Raw genomic sequence first — 26828 nt, 5'->3', positions numbered from 1 at the left:
AGATAGATAGATAGATAGATAGATAGATAGATAGATAGATAGATAGAGGGCACAGGGTGAGTTGAAAATGAAGGGGTCATATCTGGAGAAAAAATTAAGGGGTGAGAGAGTATTATATTAGGAGAATGAGAAAGGGAGAGGCAGAACAGGGTAAATTATCTCACAGAAAAAAACAGAAAAGAAAAGGTTTTTACAGTGGAGGGAAAATGGGGGAAGATGAGAGGGAATGAGTGAATCTTATTCTCACAGAATTTGACTTAAGGAGGGAATAACATACACACTCAATTGGGTATGGAAATCTGTCTTACCCTACAGGAAAATGGGGGGGAGGGGACAAGGGAGTAGGGGGATGATAGAGAGGAGGGCAGATTGGGAAAGGGGATAATCAGAAGCAAGTACTTCTGAGGAGGGTCAGGGTCAAAAGAAAGAATAGAATAAATGGGGGGTGGGATAGGATTAAAGGAAATAGAGTTAGTTTTTCACAGCATGTCTACTATGGAAGTGTTTTGCATAACTGCACATATATAACCTATATTTAGTTGCTTGCCTTATCAATGAGGGTGGGTGGGGAGGGAGGAAGGGAGAAAATTTGGAAGCCAAAGTTTTAAAAACACATGTTTAAAAAAATGTTTTCACATGCAACTGGGAAATCAGAAATATAGGAAATGGGGTACAGAAATCCATCCTGCCCTGCAGGAAAATTGAAGGGGAACAGGATAAGGGGGGGGGGGAAAGATAGAAGGAAATCAGACTAGGAGAACAGGTATTCAGAATGCATGCCATCTTGGGGTGGGGGAAGGGGCGAGATGGGTTGAAAATTTGGAACTCAAAATCTTGTGGAAGTAAATGTTGAAAACAAAAAAATAAATAAAAATTACCACAAAAAAAAAAAAGAAAAGGCAAGAAACTTGATACAGGTCATAGTTGTGTCATGCAAAGCACTTCCATGGTAGTTCCATTCTGAAAGACTAAGTATATTTTCCTTCATCTTATCCTACCCCCCATTTATTCTATTCTCTCTTCTGACCCCTTCATCTTCAACTCACCATGTGCCCTCTATCTATCTATCTATCTATCTATCTATCTATTTCTCTATATAGATACTTATAATTTTTTCCCTCCAACTACCCTAGTACTGACAAAGGACTCATGAGTTACAAATATCATCTTTCCATGCAGGAATGTAAACAGTTCAACCTTAATAAGTCTCTTATGATTTCTTTTTCCTGTGTACCTCTTCATGTTTGACTTGAGCCTTGTATTTGAAAGACAAATTTTCTATTCAGCTCTGGTCTTTTTCTTAAGAATGCTTGAAAGACCTCTATTTCACTGAATGATCATTTTTTCCCCTGAAGGATTATACTCAGTTTTACTGGATAAGTGATTCTTGGTTGTAATCCTATCTCCTTTGCCCTCTGGAATATTATATTCCAAGCCCTGCAGTCCCTTAATGTAGAAGCTGCTAAATCTTGTGTTTTCCTGATTGTGTTTCCACAATACTTGAATTGTTTCTTTCTGGCTGCCTGCAATATTTTCTTCTTGACCTGGGAACTCTGGAATTTGGCTACAATATTACTAAGAGTTTTCCTTTGGGGATCTCTTTCAGGAGGTGATCAGTTGATTCTTTTAATTTCTATTTTGCCCTCTGGTTCTAAAATATTGGACAGTTTTCCTTGATAATTTCTTGAAAGATACTGTCTAGGCTCTTTTTTGATCATGGTTTTCAGATAGTCCAATAATTTTTAAATTCTCTCTTCTGGATCTATTTTCTAGGTCAATTGTTCTTCCATTGAGATATTTCACATTCTCTTCTATTTTTTTCATTCTTTTGGATTTGTTTTACAGTGTCTTGATTTCTCATAAAGTCACTAGCTTCCAATTGCTCCATTCTAATTTTTAAGGAAATGTTTTCTTCAGTAAGCTTTTGGACTTCCTTTTCCATTTGGCCAATTTTGCTTTTTAGGGCATTCTTCTCCGTGTTGGCTTTTTGGACCTCTTTTCCCATTTGGGTTAAGTTGGATTAAGCTATTTGGGTTAAGGAGTTATTTTTTTCAGTATTTTTTGGGGGGCAGTCTCCTTTAGTAAGATGTTGATTTGTTTTTCATGATTTTCTTGCATCACTCTCAGTTTTTCCTCTACTTCTCTTACTTGCTTCTCAAAATCCTTTTTGAGTTCTCCCATGGCCTGGGACCAATGCATATTTTTCTTGGAGGCTTTGCATGTAGGAGCTTTGACTTTGTTTTCTTCTGGTTGTATGTTTTGATCTTCTTTGTCACCAAAGGAAGATTCTATGGTCTGACTCTTTTTGCACTGCTTGCTTATGATCCCGGCCAATTACTTGAGTTATAAACTCTTTGTTAAGGTAGGGGTCTGTTTTCAGCGTGAAGAATGTACTATCCCAAGCTTCAGAGGTTTTGTGCAGCTGTTTTCAGAGATACTTCTAGGGACCTGTAAATTTTCAGTTCTTCCAAGGTGGTATGATCAAGGGCAAGGTGTTTACCCCTTTCCTGGCCTGTGCTCTGGTCTATGAGTGACCACAAGCACTCTTTTCTGTCTTGGAAATGTGAGGAGGATTTCCTCTCCACAGCCACTACAAGCTCCCCCCTGCCAGTGCACCTCCTCGCCCCAGGACTGCTACCTAGAATTGTGACCCTGATCCAAGCAAGGGCAAAGCAAGAGAATCCTGCCTCAGCACCAGCAGAGAGATCCCTGCAATCCCCCTCAGATCAGCCTCTTGATTCCCCCTCATTCTGTGGGCTGGAAGCTCTGGAAGCAGATGCCACCCCAGGGCCAAGCTTGGGGACTGGGGCTGAGACACTGCTCTTCTCTCTCACCACCACTGACACAGACTTTTCCCATTGACCTTCTAAGTTGTCTTTGGAATTCATGGGTTGAGAAGTCTGGAAACCACCACAGGTGCCCATGATTCAGTCCACTGAGGCCTACTCCAGGTTTGCTGAGGCTTGCACGCCCATGCTGAACTAAGCTCCTCTCCCTGCTTGGTGCTCTAGACCTTTCCAATCAACCATCCAGGTTGTCTTGGGCTGGAAATTTGTTTCACTCTGTCTTTTTGTGGGTTCTGCTGCTTTAGAATTTGTTTAGAGCAATTTTTTTATAGGTATTTGGAAGGGTTTGGGGGAGAGCTCAAGCAAGTCACTGCTTTTACTCCACTATCTTGGCTCTGCCCCCCTAAACTATATTTCTAACTGAAGCCAGTTTGCCCCTCCCTTGGCAGCCATCTTGCCTCCCTCCATGACCCTTTATTGCATGTAATTTTTATTGCATCATGATCTAAAAAGGATGCATTTAATATTTCTGCCTTTCTGCCTTGCATCTGAATACCATGTTTTTATGCCCTAATACATGGTCACTTTTGTATTTAGGTGGCATGTATGACTGATAAAAAGTTATGTTTCTTTCTATCCCCATTCAATATTCTCCAGAGGTCTATCATATCTAACAATTCTAAAATTCTATTCACTTCCTTAACTTCTTTCTTATTTACTTTGTGGTTAGATTTATCTAGTTCTGAGAGGGAAAGGTTGAGCTCCTCCACTAGTATAGTTTTGTTTCTTATTTCTTCCTGTAACTCACTTAACTTCTCCTCTAAGAATTTGGATGTTATACCTCTTAATGCATATACATTTAGTATTGATATTACTTTATTGCCTATGGCACCTTTTAGCAAGATGTAGTTTCCCTCCTTATCTCTTTTAATTAGATCTATTTTTGCTTTTGCTTTGTCTGAGATCAGGACTGTTATTCCTGCTTTTTTTTTTTTTAACTTTAACTAAAGCATAATATATTCTGCTGCAGCCTTTGACCTTTACATTGTATGTGTCTCTATGCTTTAAATGTGTTTCTTGTAAACAACATATTTATAGAATTTTGGTTTTTGATCCACTTTGCATTCCCTTCCATTTTAAGGGGGAGTTTATTCCATTCACATTCACAGTTATGATTACTAACTGTGTATATCCCTCCATCCTATTTTCCCCCACCTACTTTTCTGTCTCTCCTTTCACCTTATCTCTTCACACAAGTGTTTTGCTCCTGACTACAGCCTCCCTGAATTTGCCCTCCTTTTTTATTTTCCCCATTCCCCTCTTACTTTGCTATAGGGTAAGATAGATTTCTTTACCCAAGTGAGTGTGTATGTTATTTCCTTTTTGAGCAAATACCAATGGGAGTAAGATTCATGCAATGCTCAACCCCTCCCTTCTTTCCCTCTACTGTAATAGGTCTTTCATATCTCTTCATGTGACATAATTTACCCCATTCTTCCTTCCTCTTTCTTCTTCTCCCAGCACAAAACTTTTTTTCACCCTTTACTATTTTTTATTATCACAGAAAAGTCAACTTATACACAACCCCACTAAGTATGAACTAATTGCCCTAATAGAGATACAATTCTTTCTTTTAATTTAATTTTTATTTTTTAATATGTATTTTTAAAACTTGGGGTTACAAATTTTTCCCCCTTCCTCCCTCCCCACCCACCCTCATTGAAAAGGCAAGCAATTCAATACAGGTTATACATGTGTAGTCATGCAAAACACTTCATGTTGTCATGTTGTGAAAAACTAAGTATACTTCCCTTCATCCTATCCTACCCCCCATTTATTCTATTCTCTCTTTTGACCCTGTCCCTTCTCAGAAGTGTTTGCTTCTGATTATCCCCTCCCCCACTCCACCCTCCCCTCTATCAACCCCCTGCTCTCTTGCCCCCTTCCCCCCTTATTTTCCCATAGGGTAAGATAGATTTCCATATCCCACTGTTTATGTTATTCCCCCCTTAACCCAAATCCTATGAGAATAAGATTCATTCATTCCCTCTCACCTCCCCCCATTTCCCCTCCACTGTAAAAGTCTTTTCTTGTCTGTTTCATGTGAGATAATTTACCCCATTCTACCTCTCCCTTTCTCCTTCTCCCAGTATAATCCTCTCTCCCCCCTTAATTTTATTTTCCAGATATCACCCTTTCATCTTCAACTCACCCTGTGCCCTTTATCTATCTATCTATCTATCTATCTATCTATCTATCTATCTATCTATCTATCTATCTATCTATCTATATACATACATATGATTTTTCCCTCCCACTACCCTAATACTTACAAAGGACTCATGAGTTACAAATATCATCTTTCCATGCAGGAATGTAAACAGTTCAACCTTAATAAGTCTCTTATGATTTCTCTTTCCCATTTACCTATTCCATGTTTCACTTGAGTCTTGTATTTGAAAGTTAAATTTTCTATTCACCTCTGGTCTTTTCCTCAAGAATGCTTGAAAGGCCCCTATTTCACTCAATGACCATTTTTTTCCCCTGAAGGATTATGCTCAGTTTTGCTGGGTAGTTGATTGTTGGTTGCAATCCAAGCTCTTTGCTTTCTGGGATATCACATTCCAAGCCCTCCCATCCTCTAATGTACAAGATGCTAAATCCTGTGTAATCCTGACTGTGGTTCCTTGATATTTGAATTGTTTCTTTCTGGGTGCTTACAATGATTTCTCCTTGATCTGATAGTTATGGAATTTGGCTACAATGTTGCTTGGAGTTTTCATTTTGGGATCTCTTTTAGGAGGTGTTCAGGGGATTTGTTCAAGCACTATTTTACTCTCTGATTTGAGGATATCAGGGCAATTTTCCTTGATAATTCCCTGAAAGATGCTCTCCAGACTCTTTTTTTGATCATAGCTTTCAGGTAGCCCAATAATTCTTAAATTATCTCTCCTGGATCTATTTTCCAGGTCAGTTGTTTTTCCAATGAGGTATTTTAAATTTTTTCTATTTTTTCATTCTTTTGATTTTATTTGACTGATTCTTGATGTTTCATAAAGTCATTAGCTTCTACTCGCCCAATTCTAATTTGTTAAGGAATTATTTTCTTTAATTAGCTTTTGTACCTCCTTTCCCATTTGGCCAAAAGGAGTTATTTTCTTTTGTGGAGTTCCCCCCCACCCCCAATTTGGCCAATTCTATTTTTTTTTTTGGAGTTTTATTCTTCAGTTAATTTTATGCTGCCTTTACCAAGCTATTAACTCTCTTTTTCATAATTCCCCTTCACAACTCTCATTTCTTTTCCCAGTTTTTCTTCTACCTCTCTTCCTTGAGTTTTAAAATCTTTTTTGAGCTTTTCCAAGAGGACTTTTTGGGCTTGAGACCAATTCACATGCCCCTTTGAGGCTTTGTATGTAGGCATTTTGACATTGCTGGCCTCTTCTGAGTTTGTGTTTGGATCTTTCTTGTCACCATAGTAGTTTTATATGGTCAGAGTTCTTTTTGTTTTTTGCTCATTTTTTTTAAAGTTGCGCTCTGCTTGTGGGATCCAGTGGTTACTGTCCCAAGTTTCTCACACTGGGGCTTAGAGTGTCAATGGCTTTCAGTGCTATGGCCTCTAGGGCTTGTGGCTTGCCTGCTACACTATGGTGATCCAGCCTAGTTCTACCTGTTATGTCCTGGGTTTTGTGGCTGGCAGTTTACCTGATACACTGGGCCTGGAGGCCTTACAGCTGGCTTGCTGTACCACTGGCCTGCTAAGTCAGGACCTCAGGGCCTGTGCTTCAGCTAAGAGCCTCCCACTGACTTGCCTGGACATTGCTTGTAATGGGCTCTACTCCTTGTTTACCTAAGAAGGACATACCTTTCCTGAAGTCTTTCTCAATTATCTTGGGCTAGAAAATTGTTTCACTCTGTCTTTTTGTGGATTCTGTCACTCCATAATTCTTTTAGACACTTGATTTAACATTGTTTCTGAGGGAAACTGGGGAGAGCTCAGACAACTTCCTGACACCTTTTCTTTTCCCAAAAAAAAGTGTTTAGAGTTGCTTGAAGGTGAATTTGAGAGAGTTCAGGTGAGTCTGCCTTATTCTACCATCTTAGCTCCAAGTTCTCTACGCTCAAAAAGAATTCCCAACCAAGGATTCACCCAGCTTTTTCTTGAAGACTGCCTGTATGAGTCCATTACTTCCTGAGACATTATATTCTATACAGCTATAACTGTTAAGAAGGTTTAACATGATATCAAGCCCAAATTTGTCATTTTGCAACTTCTACCAATTCATAATTCTGCTTGATGGAACCACACAATATAAGGCTAATTCTTCTTCTGCATGGTGTCCTTTCTCCAGCCTTCTCTTCTAGTTAACCATGTTGAATTCCTTTATCTAATCCTCAAATAACACAGATTCAAGGCCATTCACCATTCTATTTGCCCTCCTCTGGAAGCTCTCATGATCATCATAGTCATTTATGAAATACAGAGCCCTGTGTGTGTATGTATATATATATATTGTATATATATGCATAAATGTATATATATGTGTATGTATATGTGTATATGTATATGTATGTATGCATGTATGTGTGTACACACACACACACACACACATATATATATATACATATATTTATACATATATGGGGAGGAAATTTCATATAGTTACTGCAGGATAGTATAGCACTGGTTCTAGAGGAGGAAGATTGGGTTCAAATCCTATCTCTGATTCTACCTGTGCAGCCCCAACCCTAGCTCTAAATTTAGGATCTTAAATTGTAGGTTTAAATTAGACCAACAAATACTGCAGAAATGTTCTTATTTTATTTTGGAGGCAAGCAGAGTAAAGTTATTTGCTAAGGGTCACATAGCTAGTGAGTGTCTGAGGCCAGATTTGAACTCAGGTCCTCCTGACTCCAAAGCTAGTGCTCTATCCCCCAGAAACATTCATTTTTAAGATGACTATCTTAAAAGCTGTATGCCTCAAGAAATGAAACGACAAAGATAACTTATATAATGACATATTTGCCTAATGAGAGGCAAACTTGAAAACAAGTAAACCTCATCCCTTCCCATTACTTTGGACAGTAGATGGATTTTTAGTAGGTTTTAAATACATTTATTATTACCATCCTAAAGTATTTTTCATTTTTAATATTTGTCAGGATAATGAAAAGATCCATAAAAGCTAGCTGATATAAAGCAGAAAGAAACACTCTGCAAAGCCCTCACCACCGTCATCTTAATGCCAACAAGTCAACCTTTATAAGTTATAACAGCAGTAGGCACTGGAATGAAGAAAAACATTCCACATCCATTCATCCTCATTGAAATATTTATCTCATTTTTTTTCTTTTCTTTTCTTCACTTCTTTTGCATTTTGTGCAACAAATGAGGTATAGGATATATTTTAGTGCTTTTGTTATTTCTGGGAATAGCCTATTCAATGTCTAGGGTTCTCTGCTGGCAAACTGTTCCTTCAGCTCTTGTGGGTCAATAAATCCTTAGCCTACAGCTGTGTACTGCCTGTTCCAGAGGCTGCTCAAATGAATTACTGCGATAATGAGGTAGCTTCAATTCAAATAATCTGTAGGCCTTGTTATGTTATTTCAACTTGGAAAACAGTTTCCTTATTCTTTTTAGTCTAAGTCTATTATTAATCATCCTGAAGGGATGATATGAAACACACTCTTTGACCTTTTGATCACTGTACTTGGTTACTGAATACTAGTAATGTTTTTAACAGTCAAAGGTGCTTCCTCACTTCTCTATAGCACAAATGAACTGATGAGTTGACAATTATCTTGTGACCTATCTAGTGTACACAGTCAAAAAGTTATAGGATTTATGAGAAAGGAATGATTTATATTATTTGACTAGCTATAATGCCTGCATTTCCCAATCTCCACTTTACTTTAGGCTATATAAATAAATTTATTGTGATCTTATTGACAGAAAGCCTGAGCATTCTCTTGGTTCCCAAACATTAAGCCATGTAATGGAAATCCTTCAACATGATGAGAGGATTCTTTATAAAGGCTCTTTGGGATTACGTTGATAAAATTAGAGTTTAGCAAAATGCGCTATGGACCCACTAAAATATTAAGCTGAATATAGATAGCTACATTTTATGTGTCTTTATATTTGTAGGCCTAGCACAGTAACTTGTACCTGGCAAGAGCTTAATAACAGTTCAATTTAATTGCATTTCAAGCAATTAATCTAATTTGACATCGACATTAAAAAAAAGGTGAGGGGCAACAACTGTGAGATTGGAATGAACAGCAGAAGAGATAAAGATACCCACCTAGTTTATAAATGGAAGATAAGAAGAAAGACCAGAAAATCATGGCACAACTATTCAATCTCAGTGATCATAATTTGCATCATAACATAAGGTTGAGAACCAACACTCAATATGATAGTTTTCATTCCTTCTTTTTTCTTTTTTTCTTTTTTCTTTCTTTCCTTTGAAAGCTAAGAAAAATCCACTCAATTCCTACACTTGGGGAGTGATCTTGAAGCAATGATAGTTACTCATTTATGTTAAGTATGAACTCAGTGATGATATGCAAATGTAGGTAAATAAGGAGACCACTCGCTAATATATAGCAAGATCCCCATTAGTGCATATAATGAATTCACTGAAATAGTTAAATTATTCAAATTCAAACCGCAAATTTCCATTGGGCTGGAACCAATGAACATATTTTACATAATTATAACTTTGAATAGTGTGATTATAAACATACGAGACTACTTCACAGGATTCATTTTTCACATTGATCTAGATGTAGTCATAAATATTTTGTTTATTGAAAATAGACTTCAACTTGATTGGTAAAATGTGTCCTGTAATATTTGTAGATATTCATTTTGAAGCACTTATTTCAAGGATATCAACAAAGACATTGAAAACATTTGTTTTTACTAGCTCTTCTTCAAACTTGAGGGGAAAAAAGCCCAGTTGAATACAATCTCACATAACTCTAAAAGATCATGCTCATAGAGTCTATTTCTAGGATTTGAGCAAGGAGACTTAGACAGATAGAGAGAAAGCCTGTTCTTTCTCAGTTTGTCCCTACCTCAGAATGAACAAGAGCAACATTGGTAGTCTTCTTTATGTTGTTTATGGCTTGAGGTCCTACAAGTAACTGTAGAATCAAATTGCTGATGTGGTAGAGTATTAAATAGAAAGACCTAGAACAATCCCAAATGCAAACAGTGAAGTTAATGACATGTATAAACAACTATAACTCTTTTTTTATTTGCACCTGGAACCAGATTCACAAAACACAATTGGAGTAAGCAACAAGAAAAGGGCCCTCGGATGATTTTTTTTTACATCAAATTAAGTTGAGGAGAGGAGAGAGAGATTCCACAAGAACAGGAGCAAAGGTTGGAAGTTCCTAGCAATTAGCACAGTGCCTGGTACATAGTAGGCACTTAATAAATGTTTATTAGATTAGATTAGAAGTTGTAAAGAGAACCATTTAAGCTTAAGGTCAGGAGAATAATAATAATAATAAAAAACTTTCCAACAACTAGAGACATCCAAAAGTGGAAAAGGCTACTTGAAAAGGTGGTAGGATCCCCTTCTTTGGAGGTCTTCAGACAGAAGATGAATAACACCTTGATTGTTTCTGTTTTAGTGGAGATTTCTTTAATATGTGGGTTGGAGTAGATGGCCATTGAGGTCGCTTCTAACTCTCAAATTTTGTGATTTTATGATTCTGTTATCCTGGAACACAGGCCCCTGTAAATGGAGACCACTAAACACAAAACCACTAGAGGCACAGAGGGAAGAGATCATCTGAGGAGTGATGTGGGAGTAGAAGCACACATTATCTGGTAGCTTTTTATTTTAACAAATTATTTTTGCTAACGAGGTGTTAAGTTTAGTTATTTCTATGTAGCTAATAGTCTAAATGCTATCAACATTCTCCAAATCCCTTGTCACAAAACCCCACCCTAGTTACGTTTTTGCAAGTATAGCAGAAAGTTTATGAATATAACCTTTGAGGTTTCCTAAGACATCATTACTTTAGATATAAATAAAATATACTATATTAAAGGATATGTTAAATCCTTGCTTTCCTAGCTAAGAAGGGCATTACTTTGTGTGACCCTGGGCAAGTCATTTAATGTTGATTGTCTAGCAAAAAAGAAAAAGGACATTACTTAAAAAATTGATGTATTACCTATTTTATTATATTCATCACATAGTCTGATATAAAGCACTACAAATGCTGGGGATCTGCTTTAGGTACTCTTCCTCCATGTCCCTGTCCTCAGTATTGAAGCACCAGTTCCTTTTCTTTTTAAGTAAATGCTTACAAACTGGCACTCAAATGGACAAGGAGTCTGCAGTATTTCTGTTAAGATGAAAAACTACTTGAGTGTTGAAATTTGATTTAAAAGAAGTGTGCTTGAGCAATAGTACTAATTAAATCCCCTCCAGCTATTAAGATCTGCCAATTATGTTTAGTAGTAATATCCTACTGATTAGACAATAATGACTGTACCTGATGAAAGCTCATAATGGGAAATATTCCTTCAAAAGATTTTGAGGATTAAGTTAATCAATTTAGTCCTTTCAAGCATACATTTAACATTCATTCCATGATGACATTAATTAAAGGCCCACTATGTGCAAAAAGTACTATTTCTTCTCTTTGCATGTATATTAATACATGCTTGGACCTAAAATACCAAGTCACAATCTCTCCCTTGCCTCTGTACATATGAGCAATGCAGATTTGGACTACCCTAAGGAGAGGCACTGACCATGGTACCCAGCAAAGGCTTTATCCTGGTCCCACTTTTCTTTTCCCTCTCACTTAGTGATCTCATCAGCTCCCATGGGTTCAATTATCATCTTTATTAAAATGATTCCTAGATCTACGAATCCACCCCTTGCTCTTTCTCTCTCTTGAACTACAGTCATCTGTCTTTAACTGCCTTTTAGATATCCTGACCTGAATGAGCACCACCATCCTCCCAGTCACACAACATCTGAGTCATCTTCAACTCTTCTCTCTCTCTCTCTCTCTCTTTCTCTATCTATCTATCTATCTATCTATCTATCTATCTATCTATCTATCTATCTGTCTGTCTGTCTCTCTGCCCTGTCTCCTCTGTCTCTGTCTCTTTGTCTTCCCCCCATATACAATCTGTCTCCAAATTTTATTACATCTCAATTTCCCAACATATCTCATATACCCCTCCCTTTTCTCTGCTCAGGCAGCTAGATGGCACAGTGTATAAAGCACCAAGACTGAAGTCAGGGAAACCTGAGTTCAAATTCAGCTTCAGGCACTTATTAGCCATGTTTTCCTGGGCAAGTGACTTAGCCTTGTTTGCCTCAGTTTCCCCATCTGTGAAATAAGCTGGAGAAAGAATCTCTGCCAAGAAAACCCCAAATGGAGTCATGAAGAGTTGGATACGGCTGAAAAACAACTGAACAACAATTCTGCTCACAAAGCCACACCCAAGTAAATGCCCTTATTTCCTATTGCCTTGACTACCACAATAATATTTTTTTAGGCAATTGGGGTTAAGTGACTTGCCCAGGGTCACACAGCTAATAAATGTCAAGTGTTTGCTCTGAGGCCAGATTTGAACTCAGGTCCTCCTGACTTCAAGGCCGGTGCATTATCCACTGTGCCACCTAGCTGCCCCTCACAATAATCTGATTGATCTTCCTACTAGAAGCCTATCCCCACTCCAATCAGCTGCCAAGGTGATTTTTCTAAAACATATATCCGACCACGTCACCATCCTAGTCAATGAGCTCCAGAAGCTCCCTGTTCTTTCCAGGATCAAATATAAATCCCTTTGTTTGCCATTTAAAACTTCATAATCTGGAAACTTACTATTTTCAAGTCTTCTCACACTTTACTCTCCTCCATGTACTCTAAATTCAACTATACTGCACTATTATCAGTTTCTCATGCATGAGAGCCTATAGCTTTGCATTAGATGTTCCCCATACCTGGAAGGCTCAAACTCCTCATTTCTGCTTCCTGGAATCCCAGAGTTTCTTTCAAAACTCAGTTCAAAAGCTCACCTTCTGCAGGAGGCCTTTCTTTGTCCCCACCACACCCCCACTCCCCACCAGTTGCCAGTGCCTTCCCCTTTCAGATTAACTTCCATCTGCTCTGTATATACCTGCTGTCTCCTCCATTGGGATTATATTCCTTGGGGGCTGGGGAGCCTTTCCTAACAACTCTTAATTCTAGTACCTTTTCCTCTTTAAAATTTTCCCTCTTTTTGTCCAACATTACTTATTTGTACATATTTGTTTGCTTTTTGTCTTGCTCATTGGATTGTGAGCCCAATTTATTCCTCCATCCTGATTCTGATGGCTATTATCTATGAATCCCCATGGCACTCTCCTTCCTTCCTCAAGGAGTTCAATGCCTAGCTCACAGTCTCCTCCATCCCAATTCCTGACCTGATACAGGAGGATTTCAACACATAAGTCAATGTTCCCTCCAACCCCTAACCTCCAAGTTCCTCAGTGTATTCAACTCTTATGACCTCCTCCTCTAGTCTAGCTCAGTTATGCACAGAGATAATGACATCTTTTATTTTGCTATTATCCACAAATGTTGTACTTCAATGATCAAGAACTTTGAAATTTTTTTATTTGATCATAACCTCATATAATTTCATTTCCCCATAGGTCTATCTCTCTTTCCCTAGGCCACCACCCCTTTGCTCATTTTGTTTCTCTCTTAATCTCAACTCATCAGCCATCTCAACTCTGTACTACCCACTACTCTCAAATTGCCTATTCCATTGTCCTATTAATGCTCATACTTTGCCAAGCCACAAATCTACATTACTATTACCATTTGCTTCCTCCATTCCTACTTACATGCTACTGAATAAGACTAGAGGAAATCATGCAAACACACCAGCTGGGGTTATCTAATTTAAACTAGATCCTCACTTCAGTAAGACAATCTTTTACTCCTTCCCAATTGATTCTCTAGCCTACTCCTCACAGTGGCAGGTCTAAAGCTTCCCTTCTCTCTTTCAATCTTTCCCGCATTCACCACTGTGCCATTTGAGTAACTTACCTCACACTTAACTGACAAAAGTTGATGTTATGCACCTTGAGCGTCCTCTTCTGTCCTTCTCTATATCTCACAAACCCCTGATATCACCACCACAACCCTTCATTCTCCCATTCTTTACTCCAGCTTATGATGAAGACATGGCTCTTTTCCTCACCAAGGCCAACATCTCTACATGCACCTCTGATCACATCCCCTCCCATCTTTTCGGTAGATTGCCTCCATAATCATCCACCCTCTGTCTAATATTTGGTTCCTTCCATATAACCTACAAATATGTCCATCTCCCCTAAGCCATCCACAAAAAAAAAAAAAACTTATTAGACCCTACCATCCCCTCAAGCTGCATCTCTTTTCTCTTTCTCAGTCAAAATCCTAGAAAAAAAGATCTCTATTCTTATTGCCACCACTGCCTTTCCTCTTACTCCTCACCCTTTTGAAATCTGGCTTCTGGCTTTTGAAATCTGGATCTCATAACTATACTGAAACTGTTTCTTAAAAGACAACAATGATCTTTTGATTGTTACGTATGATGGCATTCGCTCTATCCTCATTCTGAGTCTCTGTGCTAGTTGACACTATTGATCATATGCTCCCCCTGAATACTTACTCTTCTCTGGACTTTTCTGATACTGTTATCTTTTTTATATATCAAATAAAATTGCATGTATCTATATATATATACACACTAACACGTGCATATTCATGTGTACGCATACAAACATACATAATGCTCTTTCAAATCATAAAGTGCTATATAAAGCTTATATTATTATTATTTCTTCTTCTACCTATCATGACTGCTCCTTCTGACTTTCCTTTGCTGAATCAACATTTATATTATTTCTTTATCAGGGCTTTATTCTTTTCTTTCACTCCACATTCTCATTTGGTGACCTTATCTGTTCCTATTGATCTAATTATCATGTTTATACAGATAATTCCCAGATCTATATATCTATTTCTAGTTTTTCTCCTGGGAAATAGTTTCACCTCACCAGCCATCGTAGACTATTTTGAGCAATATGTGGCACAGGCATCTAAAACTCAACATTTCCAAAACAGAACTCATTATGTATTGCCTAAAACTCACTCCTCTTCCAAACCTTCATATTTCTGTAGAAGGCACCACTTTGACAATCACTCAAGTTCAGTGTCATCATGAACTGCTCACTCTCACTTCACACTTAATTGGTTGCCAAGTCTTTAATTTAGTACTTCATATAATATCTCAAACATATCCCTTTCTTTCTCTTTGCACTACTTCAGGCCCTCATCTCCTCTCTCATGGACTACTGAAATATTCTTCTAATTGGTATACCTGCCTCAAATCTCTCCTCTTCAATCCTTCCTCCACACAGCTATCAAAGTGATTTTCATAAAGAACAAATCTGACCATGTTATTCCCTTTCTAAATTAATTCCAATATTTTCCTATTACCTTGGGATCAATTACAAACTCTGTTTGGCTTTTAAAGACCTTTACAACACGGCCCATATTGATTTTTCCAAACTTACTACACTTCAGTGTCATTCGTGAGCGAGTTCCTCTACTCCACCCCCTGTTTCTGTGCCTGGGCATTAGATTTTTTTCCTATGCCTGACATGTCTACTTGAAAACTTTCCTAATACCTATAGCTATTTGTGCCTTTGTCATATGTGTTCAATCATTTTCAATCATGTCTGCCTCTTTGTGACCCCATTTGGGGTGTTCTTGGCAACAATACTGGAGTGGTTTGCCATTTTATTCTCCAACTCATTTTAAAGATGAGGAAACTGAGGTAAACAGAGGTTAAGTGACTTGCCCAGGGTCGCAAAGCTAATAAGTGTCTGACGGCAGATTTGAACTCAGGTCCTCCAAACTCCAGGGCTGGCACTCTATCCACTGAGCCACCTAGCTTCCTAACTTTGCCATAATTATATTTTATTTGTTTGACATATAACTTTATAACGTTGTATTTTTCTTTCAAAAGGGGAAGCTCTTTGTGGGCACAAACCAAATATTTCAATTTGTCTTCATGTCTCCAGTGGCTAGGACAGTAAAGATACTTAATAAATTATTTTTTAATCAATAAAAACATTTAATAGGCACCTACTATGTGCCAAACACTGTGTGAGATTTTAGCGATAAAAGTGCAAAAACACATAGCATAAAGATATAGTGAATAATATAAATAAATTGAAAATAGTTTTTTTTAAAGGCAATTTGAGAGGGAGGTCACTAGCACGTAGGAGGATCTGGAAAGATTTAATGTGGAAATAAGTGCTTGTTATTGTGGTGGTGGTGAAATTTCTTCAGGCCTAGTCTGCCTACAAATGGAGCTGCCCTCAGAGCCTACTGCTTGTTAACTCAGTGGAGTTGGCCTGGAGATCCTGGAGATGTCTACACTTCACTCATGCCAAACCTGGTCTCTGGAAGTCATGTCTTTTCTGAAGTCCTCTCAAGTTGTCTTAGGAGGACAATTGCTTTACCCCTTTATTTTTGTTGTTCTACATTCATTTTGTGGTGATTTTTCTGTCTGTTCATGGAGGAAATACAAAACATTAATTTGGAGCCTTTCACTTTCCCTCTTGACCAATATCTTATTTTTACTGGGCAAGGATTCAGGTGCTTCATGCAATCTAGGAACTCTAATATGGTCTATTCCCATATGAACAAAATTAACCCATCAAAAAACCTATAATTTTAACGTTATGAATCTACTAGGAATTAAGACAAGGTCTTTATCACACTTGCTCAATTGTATCCTCAGTGCTTAGCACAGTGCCTGACACATAGGCACTTTTTAAAAAATGTATTATTTATTTTTTCTTATTATTGTAAGTATTTATTGACTGATTGAGCTAACATTAGAAAAGTGATTTGTAAACCTTAAAGCACCAGATAAGTTCTAGTTATTAATACTAAAAATAATATTATCCTTGGAAAACTGTAAGCAGGCTAATTTAGGTGGAATGGAAAATGTGTAAAAGAGAATAATGTTTAAGTAGTCTGAAAAGATACTGGAGCCAGATTTAGAAGGCTTTTAAATGCCAGAGTTATTTCTATTTTATTATAATGCATAGAGAGCTGTTGAAGTTCCTCGAGCAAGGAAATGACATGGTCAGACCACAACTTTATGAATATTTGGTAGATCTACATAGAATAGATTGGAAAAGGGAGAGATCAGTGTTGGGAGACAGGATGAAAGGAGATGAATAATTTCAATAATACAGGCAAAAGATGATACCCTGGACTAGAATGAAGAGGAAACACACACACACACACACACACACACACGCACATACACACACATATATTATATATGCAAATATATAATATATATATATGTACATGATGTTGAGGAGATAGAATTAACAAGATTTGGCAAGTGGGATATATGACATAAATGAGAGTGAAGGATTGAAGATGACCAGTTATAAACCTGGGGGAATGGGAGAATGGTGATGTTCTCAATGGAAAAAGGCAATTTAGAAAGAGGAAAGACAGGGAGAAAGTTAATGAGTTCTGGTTTAGCAATGTTGAGTATGAAGGTTGAGTTTGAAGCTGATGGAACATCTGGAAGAAGATGTCCAGCAAGTAGAGAGAAATGTAGGCATGGAGCTCAAGAAAAAGAGAAAGACTAAATGGACATATTTGTGACTTATCTACATAGAGATGGGAATTGACTCCATGGGAACATAAAGAGATTTAAGGCTAATTTTGTTAGGATAATTTATTCTATATCCTTGGAAATAAAACCTCAAATATTCTTAAAAATAGCATATATGATTTGAACGTGATTGTTTCCTATATTTCATTTGAATCTTCCAAACTAATAATTTTAAACCATTTTAAGGTTAGATTTCAATATTGAAGATCATTGGATTCCTTCCTTGAGATTTCATGGGATCATAGGAGTTTGAACAGGACTTGAAAGATCATCTCATCCCACCCCTCCATTTTACAGATGATAGACCTAAGGCCTAAGGAGATGATGTGACTTGCCCAAGGTCACAGATTTTTTTCCCATTACATATGAAGCTAGTTTTAAACATTCAATTGTCTTCTTTTGGTTTTTTTGTTTTTGTTTTTGTTTTTTGTTGTTTTTTTGGCAATCGGAGTTAAGTGACTTGCCCAGGGTCACACAGCTAGTAAGTGTCAAGTGTTTGGTCTGAGGCCAGATTTGAATTCAGGTTCTCCTGACTTCAGAGCCGGTGCTCTATCTCCACTGCACCACCTAGCTGCCCCTTAAACATTCACTCTTATGAGACTTTGAGCTCCAAATGGTTTCTCCCTCCCTTTCTCCCTTCTCTCCTTCCCAAGATAGCAAGCAATCTGATATAGGCTATACATGTATAATTATATAAATATATTTCCACATTAGTCATGTTGTGAAAGAAGAATCAAAACAAAAGGGAAAAAATAACAAGAAAGGAAAAGACAGAAAGAGACAGAGACAGAGAGAGAGAGAGAGAGAGAGAGAGAGAGATGCATTCAGATTCCATAGTTCTTTCTTTGGATGTGGATAACATTTTCCATCATGAGTCTCTTGGGTTTCTTAGATCATTGTATTGCTAAGAAGAGCAAAGTCTATCTAAGTTGATCATCACACAATGTGGCTGTTACTGTTCTTCTGGTTCTGCTCATTTCACTAAACATCAGTTCATGTAAGTCTTTCCAGGTTTTTCTGAAGTCTGCCTGCTCATCATTTCTTATGGAACATATTCCATTACATTCATATACCACACCTTGTTCAGCCATTCCCCAATTGATGGGCATCCTCTCAATTTCCAATGCTTTGCTGCCACAAAAAGAGCTACTATAAATATTTTTGTACATGTGGGTCCTTTTCCTTTTTTATGATCTCTTTGGGATACAGCCCTAGAAGTGCTATTGCTGGGTCAAAGGGTATGCACAGTTTTATAGCTCTTTGGGCATAGTTCCAAATTGCTCTCCAGAATGGTTGGATCAATTCCTAACTCCACCAACACTGAATTAGTGTTCTAATTTTCCCACATCTTCTACAACATTTATCATTTTCCTTTTTTGCCATATTAGCTACTCTGATAGGTATGAGGTGGTACCTCAGAGTTGTTTTAATTTGCATTTCTCTAATCAATAATGATCCAAAGCATTTTTTATGTGACTATAAATAACTTTAAAATTTTCACCTGAAAATTTCCTGTTAATATCCTTTGACTATTTATCAATTGGGGAATGACTTGTATTCTTATAAATTTGACTCAGTTCTCTATACATTTGAGAAATGAGGCCTTTATCAGAAACACTGGCTTTAAAAATTGTTTCCCAGCTTTCTGCTTTCCTTCTAATTTTGGTTGCACCCAATTTGTTTGTGTAAAAACCTTTTTAATTTAATGTAATCAAAATTATTCATTTTGCATTTGATGATGTTCTCTGTCTCTTATTTAGTCATAAATTCTTTTCTTCTCCATAAATCTATTCCTTTCTCTCCTAATTTGATTATTGTATCACCCTTTATGTCTAAGTCATATACCCATTTTGACCTTATCTTCATATATGATGTAAGGTGTTGGTCTATGCCTAGTTTCTGCTACACTATTTTCCCATTTTCCCATTTTCCCAGCAGTTTTATCAAATAGTGAGTTCTTATCCCAGAAGCTGTAGTCTTTGAGTTTATCAAACATTAGATTACTATAGCCATTGACTACTGTGTCTTGTTTATCTAAGCTATTCCACTGATCCACCAGTCTATTTCTTAGCCAGTGCCAAGTAGTTTTCACATTTTCCAGTATTTCTAGTATTCCCAGATTTTCCATCCATTAAAAATGATTTAAAGTAAGTTCCTTAGTTTCTTTAGTTCACAGTTTGCTAATCTAATGAGGGTATTGGACCCTTTCTACTCAGAGATAGTATGGCTAGATCTGGACAAGAAAAAATATCTGATACACTTAACAGGTGTGTGATAATACAGTTTTACATATGGTATAGTTAGCCCATTTTCCTTTGCATTTTTTTTATTAATTCCCTAGATATTCTTGAAGATCACAGATTTATTAAGTAGCATATTTAGGATTTAAATCTAGGTTCTGACTCCAAAGCTATTGTCCTCCCCTTCTCCAACCACTACTTTATCTTCTCTTTTCCTATGATCTCAATCACCAAGGAGAAAAATCAATTAGTGAAACAACTGTGAGGTTTAACCTCACACCCAGAAAACTGACAATGATGACAAAATTTTGAAAGAGTGTTGGAGGAGCTAATGAAAGACAGGCATAGTAGTATGCGGTTGGTGAAATTGTAAATTAGTTCAATCATTCTGGAATACACTTTAGAATGATGCTTTTAAAAAGTGACTGTACCCTTTGCTATAAAATATCTCACTGTTAAACATGAACCCAAAGGAGGTCCAAGACTGAAAGGTCTCACATTCACCAAAATATTAGCAATGAAATTCTTTGTAAAAACAAAAGACTGGGAAAAATGGGTACCCATCAAGTAGGCAAAAATCTTTTGATAAGAATGTAATGGAATATTGTTGAGTCATAGTAAAAAAACATGAAAAATAAAGGAATATATATATATATATATGAACTAATAACAAAGAGAAGTCAACAAAAGCAGGAAAACAGTATATACAATGACTACAACAATTTAAACAGAAGGAATCAAACAATGGAATTGAACACTGTAATTATAATAACCAAACATCATCCCAGAGAAGAGTTGGACAAATGCATTTCCACCATCCATTGGAGAGGCAAGGGACTACAGATGTGGAATATTGCATAAACTTTTATATATCATTGATGTGTTGGTCGGTTTTACTGAACTGTCTTTGCTTTTTGTTTTTAAATCTTTGCTATGAGAGAAGGTTCATAGTGAGGGGAGGGATATATTCAGGAAAAAATAGGACAGAAAAAGAAAAGACATCAATAAAATGAACAAATCAATTTATGGTGGACCATGTCTGGGAATCCATTGCTAAATTTTATTCTTACGGATGACTTGACATGGCGCATTTGTAGTCCCAGTCTGAAATGGGCAGAAAGATATGGAAATTATCCTGCATATTCTTGAAAAGATAGTAGATTCTCTGTGTTTCTTATTTTCCAAGTTTAGAGTGATCTTTGTAGAGGGTTTTTCTGAGCCATTCATAAGTTTTTCAGAATCTTGATAATATCTACATTTTCTATAATCATTAATGTTTCAAAAATCCTTTACATACATGTTGTTTGATCCTCACAATAATGTGAGAAAGATGTTAATATTATTTTGTGGTTCATGTTGTTAGTCATTTCAGTTCTATCTGACAGTTCATGACTCCATCAGTGTTTTCTTGGCAAAGATACTAGAGTGGTTTACCATTTCCTTCTCCAGTTCATTTTACAGATGAAGTAACTGAGGCAAACAGGGTTAATTGACCTGCCCAGGGTCAAATAGCTAGTATCTGAGGCTGGATTTGAACTCACAAAGATGAGTCTTCCTTACTCCAGGCCTGGTACTCCATCAACCCTGCCACCTACCTGCCCTCTTTTACAGATGAGGAAATTGATGCTTAGAAGGACTTCATGACCAGGATCACACACCTGTTAAGTGTATCAGATATTTTTTCTTGTCCAGATCTAGCCATATACCCTCATTAGATTAGCGAACTGTGAACTAAAGAAACTAAGGAACTTACTTTAAATCATTTTTAATGGATGGAAAATCTGGGAATACTACCTAGATCTCTGAACTTCTAGATCAGTACTTGTCTAAACATTACATCCTGCAAAGCAAAGCTTTTCTTCTATCCTGGTATTTTAAGACAAGACATACAAGCAGGGTGCTGAAATAATAGGAAGATTGCACAATCGATCCTTGACATGTCTTTGGATGATGAAAGAGCATTCTCCTTATCCCTAGCTTTTACTCCTACAATCAAAAGCTCTACATGTAATCACAGATAAAAATAAATCAACCTTTTACTTAATAGAAGAGTATGAGGTTGATTAAAATATATTTTCCCTCAAAAAGAAACCTGTCTGGAGGTGTTTTGCATTTATATCAGCAATTGGACTATTAATTCCTTTGTTCTGAGATTTTCTACCACTCAGAATATTAAAGTAAGTCTTTCACCTTCTTAAGAAGGAAAATGTAGCTTTAGTTAAAGTTTTTAAAAAGGATTATTCCCAGGCTTAAGTCTTGAAAATTCGAGAGGTACTGGTGAGAATTTGGAAGCAACAAAAACATTCACAAACCTATAGCACCTTGAGATTTTTTTACAAGTCTGGATGAAAGAAAAGAGATGTTTCGCAAATTTCCATTAAAATACTCATTTTCCCTTATAGTTTTTCAAAAATAAAAATTTCAAATGTTTTTACCTTTATGCTATAGTGTTAAGTAAATCAAGATTACATTTCATGACACACACCTCCTACCCTCCTTCCCTCAACAGCAATGACGGGGAAAAAAAAACAAAAAGACAAGTACTGTATTTTCAGGTCTACAGATGGTAAGGCACAAAATATTAGCCAAGACCTTCAGAATGTAACACATTCTACCCACAAGGCTTGTGGGTTGAGAATCAGGTCTTCACAAAAGCTTCAGGGTTTAGAGTAAAAAGCTAAAAGCATAAACCTTGAAAGTCTTATTTAGCTATTCACAGACACTGAAGCCCCAATTTTGTATAGTTGAAGGCAAAGAACTCTATCCACCTACACAACCCTCTCATTTTTTTGGCCTAGTTAAAAACTATGAGCCCTGAGAGGGCTTCAGATTCTTGATTCACTTTACAGAGAACATTATCTCAGACTACAACAGTGGTGATTTTACTGTTACCAAGGATGATCAGAGAATATAGGCATTAAAACTACATGGTGCAAAATTGACCCTTGAAGCTGTCATAGTAAAAAAACAAAACAAACCAAAAAAAAAAACAAACAGGCCCCCTTTACCTGTCTTCCTGGATCCATAGTGAGGCTTATGCCCAATCCAGATAACAGCAGCTTATAGGAAGTGAGGGGCTCACTAGGTCAAAGGAACAGTGATACTACTGCCTACCCTGTGCCTGCTTTTATTCTCCAATGCTGAATGTCATGTTACCTAGGGTTTGTTGAAGCAATTCTCAAAACATGGTATATAGGACTAGAGAGTATATCTCTAGATTTTCTTCCCCTATTTTCCAAATGTTTTCCTGGTCTTACTGCTTCCACCATTATTGAAGAGCTGTTTCATTCTAGACACGTTCAGTAAAGATAGAAATGGGAGCACTCATAGATGCAGGAGCCAAATTATTTTAAGAAAAAAAAACAATTAGGAGATACAGATCCAAGATGGCAAACTAGATCCAGTCACCTAGGTGAACTTTCCCAACACTACCCACCCAACAACTTTAAAATAACTCTTCAAATCAAATTTTTGAGCAGCAAAACCAACAAAAGGATAGAGTAGGACATTTTTGGGCCTAAGACAACTTGGGAAGTTGGCAGGAGAAGTCTTGGATACCCAGATGGGAGATGGTCTAGAGCATGTCAACAGTACCAGATATGGGCTTTAGAGGTAGCTACAGCAGTGGAGGTGACAGCCATGGTAACAGCAGCAGCTTTTAAAACTCTTAAGGCAGAGACAGTAAGGTGGTTGGATAGCTGGACAGAAAAAGATGGCAGGGAACCCTTTGCTTGCACTGGGTACAGCTGGCAACTTTATTGCCCATATGCAGTTCCATGGCAGAGAAGAGAACTTGTGTTCAATAATAAGGGAGTAGGGGTCCTGGCCTCAGTTCCAAGATAAAGTGGAACACTAGTGATTGTGGCTGCAGAAGAGCATGGTAAAACCAGAGAACAGACTTCTCCCTAGATAACACCACATTGGAAGCACCAAAAACTTGCACATCTCTAGGAAAACCTCTGAAGACAGAAGCACAAAAAAGCCTGAAAGCTGGGACAGCACTTCCCCAACACCAGTAAGCAGAGGCACAAAAATTCATGGAATTAAAGAACTTCTTAAAAAGCAGAATTGGCCTGATGAAATAAGAAGAAGAAGAAGAAGAAGAAGAAGAAGAAGAAGAAGAAGAAGAAAAAGAAGAAGAAGAAAAAGAAGAAGAAGAAGAAGAAGACGACGTACAAAAGCTCACTGAACAAAATAAGTCTTTAAAAATTAGAATTTAGTAAGTGGAAGCTAATGACTCCATGAGACTTAATGAAATTTAAAAAAAAAAAGTCAAAAGAATGAAAAAATAGAAAAAAAAATGTGAAATAGCTCATTGGAAAAATGACTGACCTGGAAAACAGGTCAAGGAGAGATCTTTTAAGAATTATTGGATTACCTGAAAGTCATGATAAAAAAAAAAGAGCCTAGACATCATATTTCAAGAAATTCTAAAGCAAAATTGCCACAGTATTGATTGAATATTGAATATTGATTTAGAGGGTAAAGTGGAAATGGAAAAACTCCACCAGTTACCTCCTGAAAGAGATCCCAAAAATGAAAATTCCCATGAATGTTATGGTCAAATTTCAGAGCTCCCAGATCAAGGAGAAAATACTTCAAGCAGCTAGAGAGAAATAATTCAAATATCTTGGAGTGACAGTCAAGATCACACAAAATTTAGCAGCTTCCACATTAAAGGATCATGGGACTGGGAATAAGAAATTCTGAAGGCAAAGGAACTAGGATTACAACCAAGAATCACCTTACCCACTGAGTATAATCATTCAGGGGGAAAATGGATATTTAATTAAAAAGAGGATTTTCAGGAATTCCTGATGAAAAGATCAGAGCTGAATAGAAAATTTGACCTTCAAACACAAGACTTAAGAGAATCATAAAAAGGTAAACATGAAAGAGATATAATAATAGCTCTTTTTGTACTGGCAAAGAATAGGAAATTGAGAAAATGCTCATCAATTGGGGAATGGCTGAACAAGTTGTGGCATATAATTCTGTTGCAGTATTATTGTGCCATAAGAAATGACAAGGGGATGGTTTCAGGGAAAAAAAAACATTACAAGATCCATATAAACTGATGCAAAGTGAAGTGAGAAGTATTAGGTGATCATTGTGCACAATGAAAGAATGTTGTAATGATGATTAATGACAAAAGACTTTGCTACTCTGAACAATACAATGATTCAAGACAATTCCAAAGGACTCATGATGAGAAAATGCTATCCACTTCCAGAGAGAGAACTGATTAACTCTGAGTGGAAGTTGAAATATAATTTTCTCACTTTATTTTTTTTTTGGCTTTTTGTGATGTGGCTAATATGTTGCATGATTTCACATGTATATTTAACATATTGTTTGCCTTCAGGGGCAAGAGAGTTGGAGGGACAGAATTTGAAACTCAACATTTCAAAAGAAAAGAATGTTAAAAATAAATACTTTTTTAAAAAGAAGAAACAACTAGGGTATTTCAAAGTTTGTCACAAAAATACTAACTGGGAAAAAATAAACTGAGGTCCTATAAGAATGAGTGCTATGGAAGACAAAGATTTTGGTATTAAGCTTTGTTTTGGGGGACAATTCAAATTCCAGAAAAAGATACAAAAAGTTTAGATCACCCCAAAGGCCCAGACAAATAATAGGAAAATTCACAATGGAGAGAAGTTGGGTCTTTTTCACTAGAACAGAAAACGATCCCATGTTGTTCATTCTCTTCCATCATACCTGTTGATGCCCTATCCATCCTTCAGGATATACCTTAATTGACATCTCTGCATTGATTCTCCAACCAGGTGCAATCTCTCCCATCTCTGAACTCTCATAGCACTTCGGGTTTTTCTTAAGCATTTATCTTTCTGCACTTTATATTATAGCATATTGATTTGTCTGTGTGTATTTAAGTTCTCTGAGTAAATTATGAGTTTCTTGATTGCAGGGGCTCTGTCTTATTCATCTTTGTATTTCCCTACTGCACAATCAGTACCCGGTATAGGAGTGGCTACAAAAGAGGCTTTCAGGAACTGCTTGTTGAATTGTAAAGACACGAATACATCTTTAAATGCAGTAAAAGTTACTGGCACCAGAGAACACAGACTCAAATCCTGGTTCAGTCACTTACTACCTTTGTGACCTTGGGTAAGTATTTTCTGAGCCTCTTCAAATCTAAGCCTATGTTTCTGTAACATAGGTTTGAATCTAGATTCCACCATTCACCTATATATCTTTGGATGAGTTGCTCAGCCTTTCAGTGTCTCAGTTTTCTCATTGGTGAATTAAGACAGTTGTACTAGGTGACCTCTGACTTACCTTGTCACTCTAAACCAATGATCCTGTGAATGGGTGTGACAGTGAGGTATAGTAGAGAGGTTTCTGGGTTTGCAGTAGAGGACCTGAGCTAGAAGCTCTTCTCTGCTACCTGTTCCTTAGCTAACCTTGAATAATCCATTTTATTTCTCTGATAGTTGGACTACATAGCTTGAGGTCCCTTACAGCTGTAAATGCTGTGATTGAACATGTATTGTTAATTGAATTTCATAGTGCCTGCCACATATTAAGTGTTCAATAAATGTACATACATATGTATGTATGTACATACACACATATATTTATTATAAATATATTATTAAATAATTATATGTCATATAGAACAAAATAATACAGTAATAATTAATAACATATGGCATAGTTATTTGAATATATAGAATTTAATGTGTAATATAATATAGACATAATTATGTTATTAAAATACTATATTTTCATATATTGTGCATACATATATAAATATTTACATATGTTATATAATATATTTATAGTATATATAATATACATATATAGTGTCTTATATACACACAATATACATAGTATATGTAACATACATAGTTTATATATTATATACCTATTTATATATAGTACATATGTGCTCTAGATCCACATGTGTATATACATACACATACAGAGTAATTTTTGTTAAATGAAGTAAGAAAAATAAGTTTTTGAAAAACGTTTTTGAAATGTTCTTCATATTGCTTTAAAAACTTTCATATTTCTTAAGATTTCTGTGGTCTCCTCCAAAAT

At 36.7% G+C, this 26828-nt stretch overlaps 1 pseudogene; it reads right to left on the bottom strand.

The window, feature by feature from the left end:
* Window positions 1–8022, bottom strand: part of LOC114053813 — an 11280-nt pseudogene extending 3258 nt beyond the window's left edge.
* Between the last annotated feature and the right edge of the window lie 18806 nt (window positions 8023–26828).

Source organism: Vombatus ursinus, unplaced genomic scaffold, assembly GCF_900497805.2.
Source record: "Vombatus ursinus unplaced genomic scaffold, bare-nosed wombat genome assembly UNPS02014812.1, whole genome shotgun sequence".
NCBI lineage: Eukaryota > Metazoa > Chordata > Mammalia > Diprotodontia > Vombatidae > Vombatus > Vombatus ursinus.
This window is presented reverse-complemented; position numbering and strand designations above follow the sequence as displayed.